The sequence below is a fragment of the Dendropsophus ebraccatus genome, chromosome 4, assembly GCF_027789765.1.
Source record: "Dendropsophus ebraccatus isolate aDenEbr1 chromosome 4, aDenEbr1.pat, whole genome shotgun sequence".
NCBI classification, from domain to species: Eukaryota; Metazoa; Chordata; class Amphibia; order Anura; family Hylidae; genus Dendropsophus; species Dendropsophus ebraccatus.
Window position 1 is genome coordinate 63,858,341 of NC_091457.1, and position 25,937 is coordinate 63,884,277.

At 41.6% G+C, this 25,937-nt stretch overlaps 1 long non-coding RNA gene across 3 annotated transcripts in view; it reads right to left on the reverse strand.

The window, feature by feature from the left end:
• Positions 1-4,220: 4,220 nt before the first annotated feature.
• Positions 4,221-25,937, reverse strand: part of LOC138789689 (uncharacterized) — a 379,175-nt gene continuing 357,458 nt past the window's right edge. The window contains exons 1-4 of one of the 3 annotated variants that reach the window (XR_011362761.1): positions 20,923-21,045; positions 11,209-11,275; positions 8,707-9,084; positions 4,221-4,296 (exon numbers count right to left, since the gene is read on the reverse strand). This is a non-coding gene — a long non-coding RNA (uncharacterized lncRNA). Of the gene's footprint in view, positions 4,297-8,706; positions 9,085-11,208; positions 11,276-15,732; positions 15,807-20,922; positions 21,046-25,937 lie in introns of those variants that run through there. The other 2 variants (XR_011362759.1, XR_011362760.1) reach the window with 2 other exon arrangements.

Here is a 25,937-nt window from a genome sequence, read left to right on the forward strand (position 1 = left end):
GCAAAGATAGAAACATTGCTGTTAATTCCATTCTCAATATCATTAATAAACAAGTTAAACAGAAGAGGGCCCAGTACTGACCCTTGGGGTACACCACTTATTACCAGGGACCATTCGGAGTAGGAATCATTGACCACCTGTCAGGACCAGTCACACCAAACACACAGAGACAGTGAGCCCTGAGCTCAGCCCCGCCCACTGTCCCTACCTAATTGCCGCAATCTGCCCTAAAATGGCAGCGGACAACTTGGCGGCGATCCCTGGCCTGGATACGTGAAACAATAGACAAGACAAAACGAACAAACACAATAAGAATGGTCAGCAATCCGGGTCACAACAGTCTGGCAGCAAAGGTACAAAATCAGGATCCAAAAGAGTAGTGAAATAGCAGGCAATATGGTCGGGGGCAGGCAGCAAGCAAGCGAGGTCAAAAGATACAAGGCAGAAATCAGGAGAAACCAGAAAACAGAACACACAAGCAGGCAGAGACTAAGTCAATAACCGGCAAGGCACAGGCAGAAACAGAAATCTTAAATAGGACACCAGGAACCAAGTCCAGAAGATGATAGGAGGGACCAGCTGTCAATCACTCAGGCAAAGGCAGGTTAACCGTTACATGACCAGGGAAGCTTAGAAGAACAGACATGGGTGGGGCAGGGAAAACAATTAGCAGACCAGAAGGAATAAGACACAGTTCAGACAGGGCAAAAACAAAGGCAAACAAAACACAGAATAAATGAAAGATTATGTCCAAAATCGCAGTGTCGGTCGTACCTTACGCACCGAGGACTGCGCCAAAGTTCCATTCATGACAGTACCCCCCTTTTATGAGGGGCCACCGGACCCTGATTAGACGTACCAGGAGTGGGTGGAAAATTACCTCTTACAACACATGTTTGAACACCACTGGAGATGTCACTGTCTGTCTCCCACTCATCAGCGGAGGCATCCAGGTGACTGACTAAAGGTTCACTGACAGGCTCGATATCACCAATTATACTACTGGCATCTGACACCGACTCAGCTTCCATGTTGCAGTTATTCAAGATCAGTGTCATTTTTGGCTGGACACATAGATTTCACATAGACTGCGCCAAAGTTCCATTCATGACACCACCACTCTCTGGGTACGATTATTAAGCCAGTTTTCAATCCAGTTACACATTAAACTTTCCAAACCAATAGACTTTAACTTACCCATCAGACATCCATGAGGAACTGTGTTAAACGCTTTAGCAAAATCCAGGTACACGATATCCACAGCTGCGCCCTCATCCAGGCTTCTACTCACCTCTTCGTAGAAACATATCAGGTTGGTTTGACAGCTTCTGTCCTTAGTAAAACCATGCTGGTTATCACTTAAAATACTATTAGCCACTGCATATTCCTGGATGTAGTCCCTTATAAGCCCCTCAAATAGTTTCCCTACAATGGACATTAAGCTTACGGTCTATAGTTACCTGGGGAAGTTCGAGAGCCCTTTTTGAAAATCGGCATTACATTTGCCTTACGCCAGTCCCTCGGCACAATACCAGTCAGCAAAGAATCACTGAATATTTCATACAAGGACAGAGAAATTACAGAACTGAGTTCCCTAAGAACTCTGGGGTGTAATCCATCAGGCCCTGGAGCTTTGGTTACATTGAGTTTATTTAATTTATCTTGGACTTGGACTATATCTAAACCAGTTCAGTACATTACATGTGTTAGCAGCACTGGCCCCACCCACCTCAGTACTGGCCCCACCCACCACAGCTCCATCCTCTTCTTTTGTATACACAGAACTGAAGAAGCCATTAAGTAACTCAGCTTTCTCCTGATCCCCAGTTATTAACTCCCCATCACCATTATTTAGGGGTCCTACATGCTCTTTCCTTGTTTTTTTTGCATTAATATATTTGAAGAATTTCTTTTGCTATCTAAAGCTACCTGTCTTTCATTGTGAATTTTTGCTGCTTTTATTAAATTTTTACAGGTTTTGTTGACTTCTTTGTAATGTTTAAAGGCCAAAGCTGACCCCTCTGATTTGTATTTTTTGAATGCCCCTTTTTTCTCATTTATAGCCCTTCTAACCTCGGTTTTAAGCCATGTGGGATTGGATTTTAACCGTTTATATTTGTTACTCATAGGAATATATTTGGCAGTACAGTTATTTAATGTGGATTTGATGATTTCCCATTTATTAGCTGTATCAGTATGTGACAGCAGCCGCTCCCAGTCTATGCCCTGAAGTTCTGCCCTTAACCCAGGAAAATTGGCCCTTTTAAAATTAAGAGTTTTTGCCCTCCCAACATGTTTTTCTTTTCTACACTTTAAGCTAAAAGTCACTATATTGTGGTCACTATTACCCAGGTGTTCATGGACAGTGACATCCCCAACCAGCTCAGCGTTGTTAAAAATAACCAGATCCAACAATGCATCACTTCTAGTTGGCCCAAACTGGCCCAGAAAATTATCCTGCAGGAGGTTAAGAAATTCCCTCCCCTTTGTGGTTTTAGCTGAACCGTGACCCCAATCTATATCTGGGTAGTTGAGGTCCCCCATTATCCCTACTGTTCCCTCCCAGGCAGCCCGCTCTATTTGTCTATTCAACTGGCTATCTACCACCTCAGTAATATTGGGGGGTCTATAGATTACACCAAGAATAATTTTTTCACTATTTACCTGACTATAATTGTGCAGTCAGGGCTGTGGGAACATTGCTAGTGATGTTCACACAGCTCTTTCCTTCAGCATTTGGCCATGCACCCCCTGTTACACAGAAATGTGGTATACGGCCGACAACCAATGATTTTTATGTTAAAGGGCAAGGATCAGTCAATAAGCAAGTGTTGGCTTGCTCATCGGCTAATCGCTGGCTGCAGGATCATAGAAAGACACAGAGAGATATCGTCCTGATTTGGCACATAATCACTCCATGTAATAGGACCTTAAGTGAAATAAGACAAGTTTATGATCACTGAAATGATGTATCCCCAGAAGTGGCAAGAGGATAGGTAGTATCTAGGAATTAGTACATTTTCCAAAATTTGTGTCAGCTCTGATTTTGTAGAATTAGAGTTAGATTTGATTGGTGTAAATAGATTCAATCTGAATTTAGAGTGTCCCAATTGCCTTAAAAATTTCTGTATAACACGTAGCACGTTTTATATATTCTCAAGTCCAGAATAGGTTTCCAGCAGTTCTGAAATTTTGGAATTAACAAATTTTATTCATACTTAATCACTTTACTCATCTCTAGTGGTATCACAATGTTAAAATTGCAGTCAGGCCAGGCTAATTCTGTGGTACTTGAGATTAGACCTTAACAGATTTGGTGAAGATATATGACTGTAATAGGTAGTAAATTTACTCATTGTGTTATATTTTGTTGGTAAAGAATCCTTAATTACAGATGTACCAAGATCATCTTCTAAGATGGACTGTAGATTAGTTTTATCACTTGTTACATTTGTTACCACATCCCAACAATAATTAATTGAGACAGTCTCGAGTCCCCAACCTCCACACCTCTTTGTAACTTTAACGTCCTTTGGTCAGTCCTAAAGACTTTCTGATAAGAGTCCTTTCCACATAAGAGATAAACCTGTGCTCTGCAAACAGACATTTCCTCCAGGTTTGATGGGCCAATTACACTACCACTAATTAAGTGCTGGCATCTGTACCCGGCTGAAGCAAACTGGGAGTTTGATGGATGAGGGTTAAGATATATGTGACAAGATTTAGTCCCAGTCTTTGTGTCAGTGCTATTTTAGCAGTGTCACCTGCAACACCTCATCTCAGGGTTGACAGATTCCGACAACACAGAATCCTTATAGCCTTACAGTGTAAATTAGTAGCCTTAAAAAAATTTTTGAAGACCATCTTGTCAATTATATTAGACTATGAGAGGAAAAAGGTGAGCATTAAACATAGGTAGGTGGATCCAGTAAATTTAACATAGGACTATTGTCTGGTTTTTTTTCTGAACACAATTTCAAATTTAATTTGGAGCTGCATATTTTATAGGTTATAAAAGAATTAATATTATTATGGTAGCTTTAAAAGAAAAAAAAAATAGCTGTTATCTTCTTGGGCAGTACCACTCTAACCCAAAGGCTGTTTTATGTGAAGAGACTGAACTGCAATACCATACACAGCCATGGAGGAAAGTGGCGTTATTGGTTTTTAAATAATTATGGTGAAGATAAATTTATCAATATCCATCCATTTTCAACCATGGTTTATTATGTGTGAAACTTACTAATTTCAACTCTAGTTATCCTCTCTGCTTTGATGGATTTCTTAGTAACAGACCTAGAAATATGAGAAACAGAAGAATGTTTGGAGAAAGATACCCTTCAGTTATATATACTGTTACATACCAGATCATATTGCAGCAATGCTTATTACAGGGTCACAAATTTAGAAAACCAAGTTTCTTTGTCATGGAATGCTATGGTTGTCATCACTGAAAAAGATACATGACCCTGCTAGATATCATAATTATAAAGGATCCATAACATAAATCTCAGTGCTCCAATCACTGCTATTGGACTGATCTACTTGTAAGAAGTAAGCGTTGGAATAAATGGATTTTCTAGATACTAGTAAACAAGAGGCATATCTTCCAGTCATTCCAGCTAAAGCAATATGGTTTTATGAGATCAGTGGGATTATAGCAGCTGAAACATGGGATTATTGTTTAGGACCTAAAATAGATAATGGATAGGACATTAAACATGCAGTATGCAGGAATCTTTCTACAACCTTTGCTAGTCTCATACATAATCCTACGATATAGTGATAGAAATTGATTGGTTGCTACTTGTAATCGTGCCACTTCTCTTCATACATCTCCCAGATACTTCTTGGCAAGGATGACCCAATCCAGTACTTTCTGGCTATTGACTGAAGGTTCACAAGCACTTGATTATCAAGAATCGATTGACTCCAAAAAATATCAGAATCAACAAATAAAAGCCTACAAATGTCACCATAACATAACCATTTTCACCAGATACCTTAAATGCAAATATTGTTATTAATGGGACTCATATTTGGCCATATTGTACAGAAGAAGCAGCTTTACACGAGACTCCTCATCAGATCCAAGATAATAACTTAATGCTTTAGAAAAATGGAGCCCTCTTCAGCCAACACACAAGAATTTCTCCCAAGGGCTTTGCTCCCAGGCAGGCTTCACAAATACACTGCAGAGACATGTAGACATTGCAGAAGCTACCAGGGAAAAGCTTATCTATAATGAGTTCATGACTTCCAATCTAGAATGGGAAATTTCCTGTCCTCTGTCAAGGCATTTGTATGCACAACCCCAGACAACCTCTCCTGATTGTCTACTGTATACAGAGCCTTAGAGCAAGTGCATTTTGACACATTTTGGACAAATAAGATAATAGCAGATCCACCATTTTTTGCAGAAACTAAAATTGACACACGTGACACAGCACTATACTTCAGCCCAGTGCCTGGTTGAGATTAAACATGTGTAAGAGATTCAAAATGAAGCATGGCTATATGCCCTGTAAGTAAAGGCACTGTGTCCAGTATTCACACCACGTTATTCCCCTCAATAACCAATGAATTGTACCATATACTGTAAATAATTTAACAATGAGTCTGTCAGGATTGTGCAGTAACCTGGTCTGAACTGGGCCTGTTTTTACTTTTATGTGCCACACCCGCTTGCTTCTCAGCTATCTGGCAATGCAGTAGTTAAACTGATTACTGGGAGACTTGATTTTTCCAGCTTAGTAGGTCTTTAGACTGACTGGTTTCTCTGCCTATCTGGAACCTGGAAGATCTAAGCGTGGTCCAATGGGGATTCGGACCGGGCTCTGGTTCAGCATAAAAGAAAGCTAAGGCAGAGTCCCAGTGCTGGCTATTAGATTAACACTCTGATCCCAGCTTCCCCCTGCGCTCCCCGTCCTAACTCCCTCTGCTTGCTTGACCTTGTTACCTCACCCCTGGCTTGACTTTTTGGCTATTTGATTGTAACCTGATTTTGTACTTCGCTGCCCGTTTGGTTCTTACCCTGCTTGTTTGACTATCTGCTATTCTGTTTGTCTGTCTTGTTCTGTGTGCACGTATCTAGTACACGGAACGTCTTCGTGGTTGCCCACGGTCGCCTAGGGCCGTTTGAGGCAAGTAGGTAGGGACAGTTGGTGGGTTCAGCATCAGGGATCACTGTCAGGTCTTGTCCCTACCTCCCCTGTCCTGACAGTCTTTTCCTATAGTAATCTGATAGAAAATTAATCTCTCATCATAAATCCAAATATTGTGTCACTTTAAGGGCCAGTTCACACAGACTAAAACTGGCGGAATTCCGTGACGGAACTCTGACATTAATATGTCAATTCTTCCAAGCGGAGAGAACAGGCAAAAGGTGCCTTTATGACACGAAGGCTGGCGGGATTCCGAAAGTTTTACTTCGTGTTAACTGGCCCTTAGGGTAGCTTCACATACACCAGATTCGTGGAGGATTTTACGCTGTGAGTTTTCAGTAAAATCCGCTCAGAATCCTTGTACTTTGAACTTCAATGGGGTTTCATACCCGCAGCAGAATTTTCTTTCCGCTTCGAGTATGTAACGCTGACCCCTTTAACCCCTTGCCACCCACAGCATATGTTACCTGCTTGCACTGTGGCTGCATCTGAGGCTCCCGTCTCCCGTTGGTCCTGTCCAGCCAATCAGTGACTGCGGCAGGGCCGTGCATTGATTGGCTGAGTGGGACCTACAGGAGCCAGGAGCCTCAGATGCAGGTGGAATGCAGACCAGGTAATGTATGCAGGTGGTTAAAGGGGCCAGCGCAGTGGCGTAGCTACCATAGAAGCAGGGTAGGCAGTTGCTATGGGGCCCGTGGGGGAGGGGTGCTCGGTGATGCCCAGGGAAGATAAGAGCCATCCTGTGTCCTTCTGATTAACCCCTTTTCTACTGCAGTGTGTAAGTGACCCAGTGTTCTCTTACATGCTACGACACAAAAAAGGGTTAACAAGCACAAGACAAGGAGATCTCTGCATCACTGCTCTGATAACCCCAGACCTCTGTTCTCTGCAGCACCATGCAGAGGTCAGGGGTTATCAGTGCATGAGCAGTGAAGCAGAAATCTTCATGTCTTGTGCTTTTTAACTTTTTTTTTTTTGTGTGGCAGCATGTAAGTGAACATTGGGTCACTTACACACTGCAGCACATAAGGGGTTAAGTAGAAGGAAGTCTGCTTCTGCACCTATGGCTAATGGCTCTCTGCTCTGCCAGTCAGTTTTGTAGCTGCAGGCAGGATTCTGCCTCTGGCCAGGTTTTATTTTTTTGGCCACAGCACCAAGCCTATAAATATATATATATATATATATATATATATATATATATGCAGTGCTTTGCGTAGGGGAGCAGGGGCCCGCACAGTTTTTTGCTATAGGGCCGCCTGAATCCTAGCTATGCCTCTGGGTCGGCATTACATACTTACATATGAGTATGTAACCCCATTGAAGTTCACTGTACAAGTATTCGAAGCGGATTTTGCTGCAAATGGAAAATAATTATAGAGGCTCAGAGGCATGCAGTGATGCTAGGGCCAGGGATAGGATAACCTCTTTTGGTGTCCAAAGAAGTAACTTGATAATGCACCTCACCACACTGGGTCTTGTTGTATAGATGATCAAGTGACCTCTGTCATCCACCCTCCCTCTCAATCCCTGGCATCCTTTTTTTCCAATATGTAATCTAAATGTAAGAAATTAAATTGGAATTATAAGCAGCCACCTATAATATCAGCTATGGCGGGGGTCATCTAGACAATTATAATCTGTTTTCCTCCTATTTCAGGTAGCCTATGTTACTAAGAAGCCAAGTAGATTCAGTCAGAGACATTTAGATTGACCACACACCTTAAATAACCATAGACCGAACCCTTGTTCAGCTGACAGCTATCCTCCTTTATCAGCTTATACATGTTGCACGCTTGGTTCAGGCAAACATGCATGTGTTTCTAATTGGGAGAACAAAAGGATCAGGTAGAGGAAAACCTACTGTCCCATCAGTGCTACGGACTTCTTGTTCTTTGTGATTGATGGGCTGACGCCTGACACCCTTACAGATAGCACCTACCACTACGCCTGTTGTGCACCCCTATTCATTTCACTCTACTGTCCCATAATTGTCTTCCTAGACATCTGCCATAAAGAGAGTCAGGAGGTTGCCATACAAATTAATATGCAAGGAGTCCGCAGAGCTTCATATACATACGCATTAGATGGGAGGTCAATCGAAATATCATAATACATCATCAGGTTTATTTCAGGAGGGTAGGGCAAAACATAACCTGTTTGAAATCTCTATAACAAAGTACTGTATTGGACCTTTTCCCTTGGAGGAGAGTCAAGAAGCCTCCTTACACCTAAAATCATTACAGATGCCAACAAGTTAACCTATTCAGTAGTGTGTATTGTAACTTTCAGTCCCTCTCCAGCCTAAGATGTCTGCCTACAGCAAACTATAGAGACAAGTGTAGATAATACTGGATACACTAGGGTCAGTCAGTGTCCTCTCCAGCCGACTTTCATAGAACTAAAATAGCTTTGCTTCAAGCTGTGACAGTCTGTGATTTTGTCTTGCTTTTCTTTGCTTTTAGTAGACACCACAGATTTCTATAGACTGTAAATACTGTTTTCATTATTTATGCCATGAACTAAGAATAAAATGTTAACCTACTTGCCTGTCCCCTTGGGTGAGGGTTAAGATGTGTTGAATATCGCTGATAATGCTTTTAAAATCCAGAATCTGAAAAAAAAAATCTTGGCTGAAGAGCTTGTGACAATATCAATTATTTGTAGGTGCTAAAAGCTTAAAGACAAGACTTGCTGAAGAGAACTGTTGGGAGTTTCAAGCACTGTCAGGCAAGTTGGAATGAGATGGCAGGTGACAAGGACATATTAATGCTACATAGACCATAGATGCTGAGCTGAATAGACAAATGACAGCACAGAAAAATAAAACAGCACCATGACCTGTTCCTGTCAGCAATAAACTTCAACCTTCAAACTGAGGCTGCAGTCAAGTTCCTATGAAGTATTCTCAAATGCGTGATCTCTGGAAAAGAAGAGTAACTTGGATTACTAATATTCCTGTAAATAATGTATGATCCAAAAGGTAGCTAAAAAAACATGCAAATACTGTGAAGAAATAATTAAGAGGCACTGTTTCTCAGAACCGCACATTCTGCTATTCCTCTATTATTCCGCCTGGAAACATATGAAAAAAAAATAAATGGACAATTTCATTTTATCCTTCTACTTTTATCCTTCTACTTTTATAGCCATCAGTTCTCGGCCATCTGCGGCCGCAAACAAGTGGCGATCAGCGAGATCTTCATTAGTTTGCAGTACCTTTACAAGGGATGATCAATCAAACGGATGGGCCGCACAAACGATTGATATATTACTTAAGCGGCCATTAAAGGGGTACTCTGGTGAAAATGTATTTCTTTCAAATAGCAGAAAGTTGCGCATGAAAAGGCTGCTGGTGCGCATGTGCACCAGCAGCCTTTTCCGTCCCATTCACTCTCTATGAAGACGCCAAGGAGGAAGAAGACCCGGACCGCCCCCCGGCTCTGACGTCGTCGTCACCAGATGCCGCCCGGGAGAAGAGGACCGTGACGATCGTAATAGGTAATGTATATATTCTTTAACTTCCGGGCGGGGGGGTCGGGGGTCCGAAAGTGGGGGAAGGGGGCCAGACCGGGTATTTAACCACATTACAAAGTTATATAACTTTGTAATGTGTGTTAAATAAGCTAAAAAAAAATTTCGTGGGAGTTGTCTTTTAAGGCTATGTTCACACATGCATCCACATTGCGTAGCTGCATCACTTCATTGCTGCACTTAACCATTTAATTGCTGTCCGGCCATCCTTCATTGCATTAACGCAATGAAATGCATACGTATGCGAACATACCCTAAACCAGTGTTACAGACACACCCTGATCTTGTGGTTAATGGAAATGCCCTGCTGACACTTTAGTCACACATTTCAGAGTGGAATCAGGGTGGATCCACACGGATAAATTCCATAGTGTGAACCCACCCTAACAGAGAAACAGCAGAATGCAACAGTTCACAATATTTGTTTGAAGCAACTAGTGTTTATCATTGTTTTATACTGATGCTCATTGCTACATAACACCTTTAGGTTCTGGTAGTATGCACTATACTCAGATCACTATAATGTACATTAGGCTTTTGTCTTGTTGCAGGCAGGCTGCAGCTTCCTACAGAAGGACAACAGGAAAGCTGCTAATACAAACAACTGATGTACTCGATGAGGAGCTGGATATGGAAGTCAAGTGGCTACACTTGATCCCGAAGCCTATTGCCTGTATGTCTCTTCAGTGAAATCAGCTGTCTGCCCAGAATAGAGCAATATACTTCTAAGGCATTCCTTTCTCCTAAAGATCTTACTTTTAAAATGTAAGATATTATATCAATTTACAAAGAAAATAATTTAATGATGATGAGTCTTTTTCACTGGAATACTTACTTTCACTTACACTTGGCCCCCCGACCACATTTTTTTTATTACCCTGTAATAAACAAAATGGGAACAACCAGGGATAGTCCCCCTGTCTCAAATGTCTACACAGCAAATACATCATGGTTTATGTCTGTACTGTGTACACCCTTCCATCACATGGACCATAGGGGGAATGAAGTTCTCTTTTCTTGAGCACTAAAATATTGTTAAATCAAGTCCAACTATTTGAACAGTGTAGAACCCAAGGTAATCAATGCTGTTTGGTTATGGGTGGGGTCTCTGTGCTTGGAAACCCCTCAGTTGGAAATAAATTGCCTATCCTGTTGATAAGCCAAATGTGTCATTCAAGGGAAAGCAACAGTTAAAAATAGGGTTTGTCCTGCTCCACAAAATTCTTCTGTATGGGCTGAGGATGCTGTCCAGTCAGAATAGAAGAAGAGGGGGATTGGGGAAGGTAAATATAACTTTTTTATGGTAATTGTAGCCCATACACAAGAATTTTGTGGGGCCAAATAACCCCTTTAATAGTGAGAGTATGACATGGCTATCAAGACAATTCAATAGCTAAGGCCTAAACAGCAGATCAATCTTCAAATGGTTGTCTCACAACATTGCCTTCTGTCCATATGCCAGACCAAGGTATATTGATTTCATAGAGAGGGGGTTTCTCGTTTGGATATCTACCTTCAGATCCAAAACTTAGAGCCTCTATGGAAGAACAGTTTATACTCCAGTAGACCATGCATTGTATCTATATAGAGAGAGAATAAAATTAAATATTTTGGCATGCAACACAAAGGTTTAGGAGTAACTTGGATTGAGAGCGTTTTGCAAGAAGAGCTCACAGTTTTTAAAAATTGTGACTTGGTTTAAGAGCATTGCTTTGGTTCAAAAGTTCCCTGTACTGGCTGGGGGGGGGGGGAGTGAGAGAGGAGCATGGTCTGCATAACAGGGTCTACAGCACTGTACTCTGACCCAGGAAGTCTCCCTCACCTTCCAAATCATAGCAGATCAACTTTAGGCTGGGGCCTGCATCAGGGAACAGGACTGTGGAGGTAATCTCTTCATAGCTGTAACCCCTCTCTCCCCGGGACAGAGTGCTAAATTTATGTGCCCACATATGCCCTGCTCATTCCTTCATGCTCCCTGCAGTTTCTGTCGGCCCTTGTGTTTCCCATCCTCTCCATTCCTGCTATAATGTGCCTGCACTCACACTCAGCTATACACACTGCTATGCACTTTAAGGCTGGGTTCACACACTGTATACTTCAGGCAGTATTTGGTCCTCAAGTCAGGTCCTCATAGCAACCAAAACCAGGAGTGGATTGAAAACACAGAAAGGCTCTGTTCACACAATGTTGAAATTGAGTGGATGGCCGTCATATAACGGTAAATAACTGCCATTATTTCAATATAACAGCCTTTGTTTTAAAATAACAGCAAAAATTTGCCATTAAATGACGGCCATCCACTCAATTACAACATTATGTGAACATAGCCTTTCTGTGTTTTCAATCCACTCCTGGTTTTGGCTGCTATACAGCCTCACAAATACAGCCTCAAATATACATAGTGTGAACCCAGCCTTATGCTATAATGTGCCTACACTTACACTCAGCCAGTCACACTGCTGTATAGAAAAGTTTCTGGCACTCTCCTCCTGCACAGGTCTTTGATTTTCACTTCCTGATATCTACAAACTGCTGCTGTTTTGCAGGTTTATGCTCTTACTAAACTTTACACTCCACATGCTGAGTGCTATACTGTACAGTAACTTCTAATATGACATATTCAGCTCTTTCTAAATGTTTGTTTCATTTGTTTTACATGTTATTCAGGATAAGAAATTATAATTTGGGGGATGTGGAACCAATTGTCAATGATTTCTTTAGGGAAAATTAACTTTGGTTTAAGAGTGGATTTGGATTACAAGCACAGTCCTAGAATGAATTATGCTTGCAATCCAAGGCACCACTATATATATATATATATATATATATATATATATATATATATATATATATATATATATAAAATTATTTTAATTTTTTTTTTAACAGCAAAGTGTCCAAGCTGGGTTGTCACATTGATGAACTCAGTTAAAAAAGGAAAATGACACTATTAGAATTAAAGGGACATGAGCATGTGACGCCTTTCAGAAGGGAATGTGCTCATGAATGGACTGCTTGTAATGCATCAGATAGAAGCTCACTCCATCAATCAGAGACACAATGATTACTGCCTGCGATGGTTTGATGAGTGAAAACCTAACCTATCTTGATTTCCCCAAGCATTTTGTGTTTGTATTTAGCTAAAGCCAGAGAAAGGCTTGTCTTATGGTAAGATAAGCAAATGTGACACAGAGGACACAAGAAAAAAAGATTGATGTCAAATCAGGACCATTGTTTGTGGGCTCTCACTTTGGTCAGGTTATTAAAGGTTCTATTTCAGAAAAAGATGATTATAGAAGAAAATGTAATATTATTCGTGGTATAGGATAATATTAAATTGCATTTTGTCATTAGGAGCTCTAAGAAGTGCTCCTAAAAATATACATGTTAGAAAATACCACTGTAAGAATCAATGCCTCTTAGTTTGGCCAATGGTTATCTGCTGTGCTGATATTTGAAAAAAAAACCCTGATATTTTAGAATAAGTTTCCGTTGGGTCCCTTAATGTATAAGGTATTTGACAAATGCATAAGAAATGCTCCTTTGAGTAATTTCCTACTATTTTAAGGTATAGTTATAATTACTGCATTTTTGCATCCCCACAATATATGGAGCTAAAGGATCACAGTGTAAGTGTAACTGCCTCTTCAAGTTTTTTTTTATTAGCAGTGCTATGGCACCATACCCAGTATGGTGCCATTTCCAAACCTACAGGCACTCATTTTTATATGTAATAATAAAAGTTATTTTTTAAGAGTGAGGTTTAGTAGTAAAGAGGTTTTACCCCCAGACCTTAGTGCCTGGAGGTTTGGATATAGGTGCTGTTGAATAAATACTCTGTCACACCTTTTTAGGGTCTTGTGTCTGTGTTTAACATATGAAGGTACTGCAACACAACCTCATCCTGCTGAGTGGTTGTAGACCCTAAATGATCAGCAAGCTTTGGCATATCCATATATATTGGGCAAAAATGTGATAACATACTATTTGTCTGTGGTTGTGTGGTCCAACCTGTTAGGAGTTGTCCGGGCAGAGGTTTTATTTTTTATTTTTAGGCATATATGCCCATTTAGGGGTTGATTAAAAACAATAACCGGCACTCACCCCCCCTCCCACCATCCCTACTGTGTGCCAGCTTTCATGTTCATGACATCACAGGCCTACTCAGCCTATCAGTAATCAGCAGCTGAGGCAGTATATATATATATATATATATATATATATATATAGAGAGAGAGAGAGAGAGAGAGAGAGAGAGAGAGAGAGAGGCCAAAGTACATTTTATCCACAAATTGCATCAGTGAATCTCACATTTGTCTGAATTGTTTTACTTCTTTTGCCCAAGTTCCTTCTGCAGATTAAAAGCAAAGAGCCTGAGCTCTGGTGTGTGCGGCTAACGGCATTATCATCGATTCTGGAAGCGGCTAAGTACTAAATTAGCAGCTACATGTGCAGAAAAGAGGTTGACATGTCAGGAGATATTAAAACTGTCCATTTAATGTAAAACTCAGATAATACATGAGTTAAAGTGAGAGGATGAGAGAAAGCTTTTAAGCATTCCCATAAGATTGATGGCAGAATAATATTATTGAAGACACAATTGGTATATTCAGGATGCTGTTAGGTAGCACACTATAAAATAATTATAGTAAAAAGCATACGTTGGAGCTGAAGACAGATAGCAGAAACATATAATGAATTATCAATAGAAATCAGAAGATTCAGGTTACATTCCACATAGACAAAATGCTTCCTGGTCCTGCCAATCTGCCAGAGAGATGAATATTTAATGCTTTCTTCCGGGACAGGCAATTTCTCATCATTTGATCAAGCTAAAAATGTTTCAAAAGCCTCAGTCTGGGCTGGTGTTGTGGTTTTGTATGGGAGACAAATTGAAATTAAAACTCTCAGCTTACAAAATGATTTGTGCTTTGTTGGTAGAGAGAGTTTACACTGCATGCACTGCTGCTCTGGGAGTGGTCTACCACCAGCATGTCTTCCAGCTACTAGACTCTAGCTCCACTATACTGCTGGTGCAAGAAAGCAACATAGTCGCAGGAGAACTAAGTCCTACTGTTATGTAAGTATTTGCATGAATATATTTCTCCATCTAGGAATACTCCTATTTATGAGTTAGTGAGACCTGTGTTAGAGAAAAAGCTATGAAGGAGACCAGTTTGAAGAGGTTAAGCATGAAAGGGTTATTGCAGTAATTAAACGTTATTCATAGATCAGCAGTATCTAATAGGTTTGATCTATTAGAAACACAAAAACAAAACAGAAAAATGCAACAGCTCACCGCAATGGTAAGATACAGACCTACTACAGACATGAAAATAGTTAAAAGCAGCCCCCCCAACTGCTAAAAACAAATTCCCACAAAAATAATAAGGCTCTTGGTTACCATTTTCAAAGTCTAAACCACATCACCAAAGAAAAGGTGGCCTCATGCTCGGGGGGGGGGGGACGACCCTACACTGTACAATGGCCTTTCCATGGCATGTAATACGCCTATGCTCTGGGCATGCAAGATCCATCTTATACCAGCAAAAGTATTTACACCATTACATCCCTGGGTATGGGTGGAGTGCACGACCAAGTAGAAGCAGGAACTCCCCCCATCTGGAACACAGAAAAAAAGACAAATTTGGTCAGCTCTCCTAGAACACCATTCACACTACGCAGAAGCACATTGCTATGGCTGAAATTGCAACACACAAAAAAACACAAAAATGCAAAGTGTGTATTTCTGTGTGTTTCTGTGTTTTATTTTTATTTATTTATTTATTTATTTATTTATTTTTTTTGGGGGGGGGGGTGCAATTTCAGCCATAGCAACGTGCTCCTGCCTAGTTCTAGGAGAGCTGACCAAAATTGTCTTTTTTTCTTTGATCTATTAGGTTTGATCAATATTCAACTAAATAAATTGTAACATAGCCTTCAAATAGCTTATTTTGTAAAACAGTGGATTAAAGATCATAAATTTTTCAACGTAAGGCAGAAAGGCTTAACAAAAAAAGATAAAAATAAAAAGTACCAGCTCTCTAACCCAGTGTTGGACTGATGCTCATGGTACCTCTCTACTGATCTTCACTTCATGGTGCATTTCCTGTGTGTTAAGACAAGACCAGGAGATTAAGAGGACTTGGTGGGGAGATAGCTAAGTAATTCTTATTTAATTATAAGTCCCTCTGTCACTTTTAATATAGTTCCTCTATAGCTTGGTTAGTCAAGGGAAATTTAAAGTACTGTAGGGAAATGTAAAGGACATAAAGCTTAGATGGAATAGCATAAATATGTCATGAAAATTTCAATGGAATTGCTTGAGTATTGCATCCACATTTCCACAGATCATATGCAAGATTAAGATTAAAGATGAGCGCAACTCAAGCATGCTCAAGTCCGATCATTCAGCATCTGAATACCGATGACTGAAGAAGTTGGATGTAGCCTCATGAGTCAGCCTACGGTTGTATCCATGTTCTCCAGGACTCCCAATGGCTGCATCCAACTTCTTTAGCCACTCGGGTGCTTGTTTCAAGTAACAAACTCTATTGAAGTCAATGGGAAACTCAAGTATTTTTGCAGGGGACCAAAGCTCTGCAAAGGGAAGATTGCGTGAAAACTTGGAAACCTCAGAAAATTATGTAAAAAAAACAACACAGAAATGAACAGGAAAGAGCAGGGGCAGCATGCATGGACACCTCTGGGGCTGGCTAATCGCAACATTATGCCAAATTATGGGCTCCCGGCCCCCTCCCCATGTTCCTGCACCTCCTCCCTCGCTTCAGCTTCTGTTCACTGTCGGGACAAATTGACTACTGACAGCAGATTTAGGGTAGTTGTACAGAGTATGTGTGTAACTGGTGTTTTTTTTTTTTTTTTTTAAGGCACCTCGTGCACAGGACACAGCGCAGTGAGGGTAGGTTTAGCTGAACTACAGATCCCAGCAAGCCAAGAGAATGTGAGCAACAGGACAAATTGACTACTGACAGCTGCACTACAAGTCCAAGCCAGCAGCCAAGAGTAGCAAAAAAAAAAAAAAAAAAAAAAAAAAAAAAAAAAAAATATATATATATATATATATATATATATATATATGTTTTGAAAATTTTAAGCCCTTAGAAGGACGGGTGGGTTCTTTTTGTCGGATTCCTGCCTAACCGCACACTAATTTCCTGCCTTACACTCTCCCTGACAGACAGCAGCTCTCTCCCTATGCTCATCCAGCCTGGTCTGAAGCGAGCATCGCGGGACCTGGTTCTTACATGCCCAGGTCATCTGATCTGGCCAGCCAAACACTGCTATCGACATGTAGGCTTCCCACGTGATGCTACGAGCTCCCAAACACTCTCGTGCATAATGATTGGCTGAGAAAAAGCCACAAAACATGCAGGAAGAGGAAGATGCCATTGTCTCAAATATCGTGAGAAGAATGTTGGCTCATCTCTAGTCATGATCATACTTTGCAAAGATTCCGCAGCACTTTACATAGTTTTGCCAATTATTGCTTCCACACACTGTCAGGAACCGGACAGCAGGACAAGACAAACAGTGAGCCCTAAGCTCAGCCCCGCCCACTGTCCTCTACCTATTTGCCACAATCCGCCCTAAAATGGCGGCGAGCAACTGGGCGTCAGTCCCTGCACTGGCTAGGTGGGACACAAGGACAAGACAAACAGACAAAACACAATAACGAATGGTCAACAGTCCGGGTCACAACAAACGGGCAGCAAAAGTACAAAATCACAATCCAAAGGCAAGGTCAAAAAACAGGCAGTATGGTCAGGGGCAGGCAGCAAGCAGGAAAGGTCAGAAATACAAAGCAGAGTCAGAATAAACAGCGCAAGAATAGCAAACACAGAACCAGGCAGAGACAAGCTCAATATCCGGCAAAGATATCCCAGACTGAGGTAGTTATATAGGAGGTCAGGGTTCTGATTCAGAACATAATTGGACCATCCCCCTGAACTCCAAGCACAGACAGCTGAGAACAAAACAGATCCACTGGCAGGAAGACCTGTCAGTCACAGCAGAACCAAAACACAGATTAACCCTGACATGGCCAGACAGAACTCAGCAGGTAAGTGGGGTGTGTCTCTCAAGGTGAGCAAATAACCAGTGTTCACACACTACAAAACAAAACACAGAAACAGAATGCAAGAAAATCAGCACCTTCTCGGCCGCACAGCATGAGCAGAGGGACACATGACACTCCGCAAAGATACCATCCTGACACACACATAGTAAGTAAACACTAGTGCTACGCAAGTAAGGGTCCTATTGCATGATGATTATCTGCCCAATCAGGCCAATTCAGCAGATTATCGCTCCGTGTAATAGAGACAAAAATCAGCTGATGACAACGATCATTGGCTGATCATGTCTTAAGATGCTAAACTAAAATCATCGGCCACCAGCCGCTCACCGCAATGTATTATACCAATGAATGGCCGGCAGCCGATGAATGTGTAAAACAAATTATAAGGTATATACCTCTACACACTTTCCAATGTCTTCCTTGCCTCTCCCCGTTCCCCGCAACTGTCGGTGCAACTTCAGATCCGGTCTCTGAAATCACTTGCTGGGATAGGACCTCTGTGGCCAGTGATTGGCAGAAAGGCCTGTAACTTCAGAAAGCGGCTCTGATGCTGCACCAGCAGCTGCGGAGAGCAGGGAGAAGCAAGGAAGACACTGGGAGCATGGACAGGTATCATATATACTTTAATATTATAGTTTTAAAGCAAGGGCTGCACAATGTTTGAGACATGTAAAAGGCTTAGTTAAAGAGCGCTGACCTTGCAAATCAGCACTCATTTGCCATTGTGATCGGGTCGTGTAATAAGGCTCTAACTCTTTTTATACCTCAGCAAATGTATTGCTGACATAAGCCTTAGTGGAAGAACTAAGGATATAAAGGATATATATATATATATATATATATATATATATATATATATATATATATATATATATATACTGCCTGTCATCCCTGAATAAATTAGATTTACTTTGACCATCAGTTTGTCAGTGTGGTTCTACTTGCACAAGGTAATACTTTTGTTAGTTTGGAACACACAGTCAATTTGACAGTACTTTTAAGGTGCATCCATTTTATTTCCTTTCCATCTAATTTAATGGCTGTCTTTTTTTATAAGCCAATGTGAACAGCCCCATAGACTAACATTAATTCTATATTACAGTCTACAAGAACAAGGTCTCTTTTAACTATTTATAGAATTTTTTTTCCAAAAAATGAAATTCCCTATCAGATGGCTAAGACAGCCTCTTTCCATGGCATCTGTGAAATGACTGTCTACACGTTCTGTGTTAATAAGCCAAATGTTGTATAATGAGTGCAATGTATACACAGGGCTATTATTGTATTATCTCTGAGCTATGCTCATGCATGTCATGTTGGTCTTATTAACATAATTTGCTCGATCTTCGTACCACACTTATTTTATTTGGATTCTGGTTGTGTATCAATGGAACATTAGGCCAATTTTCTTTGCTGTCATCTAAGCACTTATGGAAAACCATTAACCTGACTGAGAAGACAAACAAAGATTACCCAAGTGGAATACCCTGCTCTCTGTGTATGCTTTGCACTCAGGTTTTGGCCTGTTAATCATTGTATTCACTAAACAACAATGGAAATATAATCTCCTCTCTGCCATCCCTGTCATAACACTTACATGCTGCAAGCTCTACATCCTGATGTGCGTTTGGCACAGGGTAATGCTTTGCCATTTACAGTTGTGCTAGGCCTTGACATTTACCTGATTATGATATAAGGCCGAATGTGTCTTTCATTTATAAGGAGACAGTGACAAAAACAGAATCCCCTGCAGCCTGCACTGTTCATCGATCAGGCAGCGTATTACACTGCTGTCACATTTGTCTTGTAAAGTTATACCTGTTACATTGTAAGGCTACGTTCACACAATGTTTTCACTTCATTAACAGCTAACGTTCTTTGAACGACCGTTGTTAATAAAATTAATTCAATCCTATTGATTTCAATGGGACAGCGGCCGTAGTGTATAAACACTGTATACACTATGACAGTTGTTCACTGCGGCCGCAGAAAATAATTAACACGTCTATTTTCAACGACTGCAGTTCAGTGACGCACAGCCATAAAAAATAGTCTGCGCATACAGTGTAAAGTACAGCTCTGGGCCGCACTGCCACACTGTGGTCAATGGTTCATTGGATTGTGAGCACACTCGAAGGCGCCTGCAATCCAGATAGTAAAAAGATAATGTTCCAACGGCCGATACTGCAGTATTGGCTGTAGGAACATGTTAAATGCCGGCCAGTCCCTGTGCTGTAATACAACGACCATTGTTAAACAACTGCTATTGTAATACAGCGTGTGAACATAGCCTAATAATAACTGATAGACCACGCTGTGGCGATACATTTCCCATATTTGCTGAAGCTCTTGGGATATTGTAAAGGGGTAAATAAGTAGTGTAAATCAGGTACACCTACCAACAATATGTTCTGAACCTTCGCCAATATAGAGGATATGAAAATTTAGAAGGTATAGCTTAAAATAATTGTAAAGGGTTATTCCTATTATAGTAATTTATGGCCTGTTTACAACATATGTCATAATTGTATGGTATGAGTAATAAGGTATGTGTCCCACATCCACAACAGTCCAAAGAGTGGTGGTCGACAAGTCCCATCCCTTTATAGAAATTAAGGGAGAAAGCTGTGTATGTGTATGTGGTCACACCAGTAGCGGACTATATTAGGTCTGTTTTGGGTGGTAGCCCGGGCCCTGAGCTTCTGGGGGGATCATGTTCACCCAAGTAGACATACTTTTAGTGGTATATTGTCTCCGAGCTACAGTTCTGCCATGGCAATTCAGTAACATTAGAGAACATATTAAAGGACCTCGCCATGTGAATATGATGTCACAACAGGTCCTTTACAGTCTGCACTATGCAGGATGAATACTAAAGCTACAGGTATGTGGAAAAGGAACAGGTAGGACAATGAGAGGGGTACAGGGTGACCAGTTAAGGGTGTCTGGGGTGGGGGCAGGAGGCTACAAAATGACCGATTTGGGTAGGGACAGGAGAATACAGGTGGACCAGTCTTGGGTGGAAGCAGAGGGAAAATTCTCTGCGAAAATGACCAGAGAATTGGTGCTATAATTTTTGGAAGAAGCAGAGGCACGGGGGGAACTTTACAAACAATGTTAACTCACTTCTCCAGGGCCAGGAACCCTCTAGAATACTCTTCTCAGCCCATCAGACTGACAGCCCGCTCAACCAGTAAGTAACTGGGTCAGGACGCCGTTCCAGTAACTGATTGGCTGAGCGGCTGTCCATCAGCTGGGTCAGGCATTTTCCCTCTGGCGGGGGTCCTGAGGCAGGGGTCCTGAGGTCAATCAGGCGGCCTGTGGGCAAGGGGAGAGGTAAAAAATCATTCATGCTTAAAGGGGTTGGCTGACATGGAGGAGCATGTGACCAGGCCCTGTCCACTGTGTCCTCCATAGACATACAGTATACAGGCTCACTGGTGGACACTGGGGGCGGGGCTTGGTCACATGCTCCTCCATGTAAGCAATCTTATGGACCAAAACACCACAGAGCAGGGCAGCCCAGCCTGGAGGAGGGAAGTCTGATATTAGCTCTATAAGGTACCCAGGGAGCTGCTATCAGTATATACAGTGAGTACACTTACTAATACTGTACACTGAGCAATTTTACTATAAAGTGGCCAACCCCTTTAACCTCTCCCTTGTCTCTGCTGCCTGACAACTATTTGTTATGGCTGGACTTCTTTAAATTACAGGCATACATAGGTTCCTCTGAAGGTGCTGTGTACAATTCAGAGGTGCCTGTATGTATCAATACCATAATATATGTAATATAAAAATACCAGCATTTTTTAACTAATTGCCCAATCAATTAGTAACTGTTTTTTTTTTTAACTCTCAAAAAAATTCTTCACCAAGACTCCCTTTTTACTTTTGAAGACTTTGCAACATTCTTATTATTCTGCAGTCCTTCAGACACGCTTAACATTTTTTATTCTTTGTAACTTTTTGCCTATATTATGTTACTTTATTTTATCCTGCGAGACCTTGAGTGCTCAGACTAGATGTTGTAAACTGGATTTACAAGTATTATGTGCACTGATTGCTGAGTAAAAAGGTAAACAGTGTAAGTCCCTACAACCAGGGTGGGAAGATCATAATTTTGCTTACAGACACAGGTCAATAAATAGCAGAAAGGCACAGTTCATGTTCAGCAAATACTGCATGTGAATAGTCACTTTCATCCATCAGGGTACCTACAAGTCAAAAAAGTTGGATGGTCTTTTCATTTTAGTTAAATTTGATAAAAACCACAACAACCCCATTAACAACATTATGAATGACTGGTCATTTACAATGGCTTAAAACTATAGCTGACAATGCATACATTCTCCTGCTGTCATTCCTAGAAATTTTACTATTTTACACAAGAAATGCAATTAATAAATGTGCAAAAAGCAGCCCTAAACTCTGCACGTCACGAACATTAGCTCACCATCTTCTGTGGCAGTAAACAGGTAAAAAACAAATCATTTGACAGTTAAAACCGCCTAGAGGAAAAATATTTCTACACCAACATAGAAGGGGGATTCTTTATGGTAAGAGCAGTGGGATTATGGAACTCTGTGCCAGGCCAGAGAAAGTGGTCATGGTCATCTCATTACTGGAGTTTAGAAGAAGCCTGGATGCATTTCTGGGGTGAAATAATACTACAGATTATAGTCAGTAGATACTGGAGGAGCATCACTGATTCAGAGATTTATTCTGATTGCCAGAAATAGAGTCAAGAAGTAGAGATGAGCGAACCTCGAGCATGCTCGAGTCCATCCAAACCAGATCGTTCTGCATTTGAAGCTGGATAAAGCCCTAAGGCTATGTGGAAAACATGGATATAGTCATTAGCTGTATCCATGTTTTCCAGACAAACTTAGAGCTTTATCCTACTTCAGCAGCCCCCGCTAATCAAATGCTGAACGTTCGGGTTCGGATGGACTCGAACCCGAACGCGGTTCGCTCATCTCTATCAAGAAGGAATTGTTCTCAGTAAAATTAGGAAAACAGGCTTGTTCGCGACAGGTTTTTCTTCCTCCGGATCAGTACTATAAGGTAATAGGCTGACCTGAGTGGATATGTCTTTACAAACAATGTTACAAGGCTGTGCTTTATTTAACACAGGGTGTGTGGGCCAAAATTAAAAACTTGGACAAACTTGCAGGCCAACCTTGATATTCATTGAAGCGCAGAAGCAGCATGTGGAACTTTCAGAGTGGCGTGCAGCGTCCCTGGCATTGTCAGAGTGGTGTGCGTCACCAAGCACTTTGCACTACGATAAATGATATGATATATCCCCACAATGGTGCCCTATATAGAACTCAGCCCCCCAAATGGTTTTCCATATAGTGCCTCACATAGTAATAGTGTCCCATATAGTAGCCATCCCCCAGAATAGTGGCCCATATAGTAGCTAGCCCCCCACAACAGTGCCCAATATAATAGCCAGGCCCCACAATAGTGCATGATATAGTATCCAACCTCCCACAGTAGTGCCCCATATACTAGCAAGACCCCCACAATAGAGCCCCATAAAGTATCCAGCCCTTCCAATAGTGGCCCATATTGTAGCCAGCCCCCCACAATAGTGCCCAATATAGTATCAAGCCCCCACAATAGTGCCTCATATAGTATCCAACCTCCCACAAAAGAGCCCATATAGTAGCCAGACCCCCATAATAGTGCCCCATAAAGTTAGCCAGTCCCCACAATAGTGCCCCATGAAGTAGCGAGCCTCCCATAATAGTGCCCCATGTAGTAGCCAGCATCCCACAATAGTGCCCCATGTAGTAGCCAGCCTTCCACAATAGGGCCCCATGTAGTAGCCAGCATTCCCACAATAGTGCCCCATGCAGTAGCCAACCTCCCACAATAGGGCCCCATGTAGTAACCAGCCTTCCACAAAAGTCCCCATGTAGTAGCCAGCCTCCCACAATAGGGCCCCATGTAGTAGCCAGCCTCCCACAATAGTCCCCATGCAGTAGCCAGCCCTCCCACAAAAGTGCCTCATGTAGTAGCCAGCCTCCCACAACAGTCCCCATGCAGTAGCCAGTCCTCCCACAATAGTGCCCCATGTAGTAGCCAGCCCTTCCACAATAGTCCCTATGCAGTAGCCAGCCTGTGCCCTGAATGGCGCTGATACCTCTAGGGACAGGGGCACAGTTGGTCCTCTTGCTGCCTTTGGAGAACGGCCATGTCTCTGCTGTGTGTACAAAAGCCGGAGACTGCCAGAGCCTGTAAGGGCCCTCACGCGCTGCTGCTCGCACCTTATCTCCTGCATGGGCGGTCGTATCTCCTCAGCAGGATTGGCATCAGAAGCAGGACCGGCAGGATGACGCAAGTATAGGGGCCGTATCCAGGGGTAGGGCGAGTTCGGAAGCCATCCAGGGGTGACAGGTTCCCTTTAGCAGAACAGATTATAGTATGGGCGGTGCAAAAGACCGCCCATATTACAATCTGTTGTAGCGTCCTATCGGCGGGACAGCTTTAGGAAATCAATTGATTTCCTAGGTGGGCCAAAAAAAATGTCGCTGCGGGCAAGAGTTTGACATGACTGCTTTAGCAGATATGAGTCATCAAGTACTGTTGACAAAGTGTGATCAACATGATGTAAATTTTGTGTATTATTTTCTGCCAATAACACACCTTTATATCATTGTTCACTAAGTGGTTAGATCCTAGAAAGTGACATTACATTACTAGATTATGCCATCACTTCCTGATCAGTGGGGGTGTGACCCACACCAATCTGACTGTGAAAGGGCCAGAGTGATGCAACTATTCCTTATTTTTTCTCTCCCATCCTGCCATTGTGAAGGAAACCACAGCACATTGCATTTTGGAGCCATGCTGCAGTTTTATGCACGGGCAAGGGCCGAGTTCTGTTGTTCAGGAAAAACTTTGGGACTGTAACTTTATACCAGCACTGTCCAGTATTGTCAGTAATATGGGGTTCCCAGATGCTTAGCCCCCACCAATATGAAAGTAGTGGCTTATCCTAGCAAGACACCTTCTGGGAAAAACTCTCTTTAACAATGGTTTGCATTGATGTATTTTGCACATGTTAAATCTACCAAGAAGTCAATAAAAAATAGGCATGTCTTGACATCAGCATACTAGAATGTCCTCCTAATAATCCCTCAATGTGGACAAATATTTACTGCCAGCCTTGATACTGGAAGAGAAACCACTCCAAGCCACTTGGACATATGTTCCCATGTCCACCATTGCTTCTTATGTACATCTTCTATAAATTTAAATACTCAGCTTGAGGGATTGTGGGGACGGCCAACAAAAGACATAAGGAAAGAGCGCTGTTTATTTTTGTACTGTTTAAGTGGAATTGGCATTTTAAGAAGCCCGGGCATATGGGTAGAACTAATACTGTTTTCTTTCTTGAATTTTAAAGCTTTCTTTTTCCTCGAACAAGACTTATTGTTTTCAAGCCTTCACTGTTTAGGAAACATATCCAATTTGTAACAACTGTAGGGCTGTCGGGAACATATTACTCGGATTCACACCTTCACAATGGCAATAGGGTAACTATCCTTGAATTTCAGCCCTTTGTGATACTTCAATGAGCTTACAATGTGCTGAATTAGAGGCATATTAATGGCCAGATGCATTGCAAGCTCATTCATTCCAGGCTAAATCTTCTTATGCAAATACCCCATGAATCGAGTTCAAAGCGTAAGGTTTTAAATTGAGCTTCAGCACACACTAAGACAAGTCCTCACTGCTTTTCAGCAGAAGCAGCAGGGCTTAGATCGAAAGTGACATGAGAAAAGTTTGGGAACTTGTTTTGATAACTGAACATGATCTTGTTATCATAATCTGGTGCTGGTAACTCACACAGAATTTGAAACCTCAGAGAGAGAGAGATAATCTTGCCCATTGTAGTTGTATGTAGTGAATTCTTGGCTTGGTGAAAGCTATCATTGAGTAGAACAGTCTGAGGCTTTTCAAACACATCTTTTCATGCTAAGATCTTTTTATCCGATGGTAATTACTGAAGCCATTATAGCAAAGCATGAAGTGTTGCAGCATTCAGAAAAATGGCCCTACAAAAATATCAAGGGAACTATTAATACGGTGGTCTTTTTACGAAGGAGAAGAGCTGATAAAAGAGC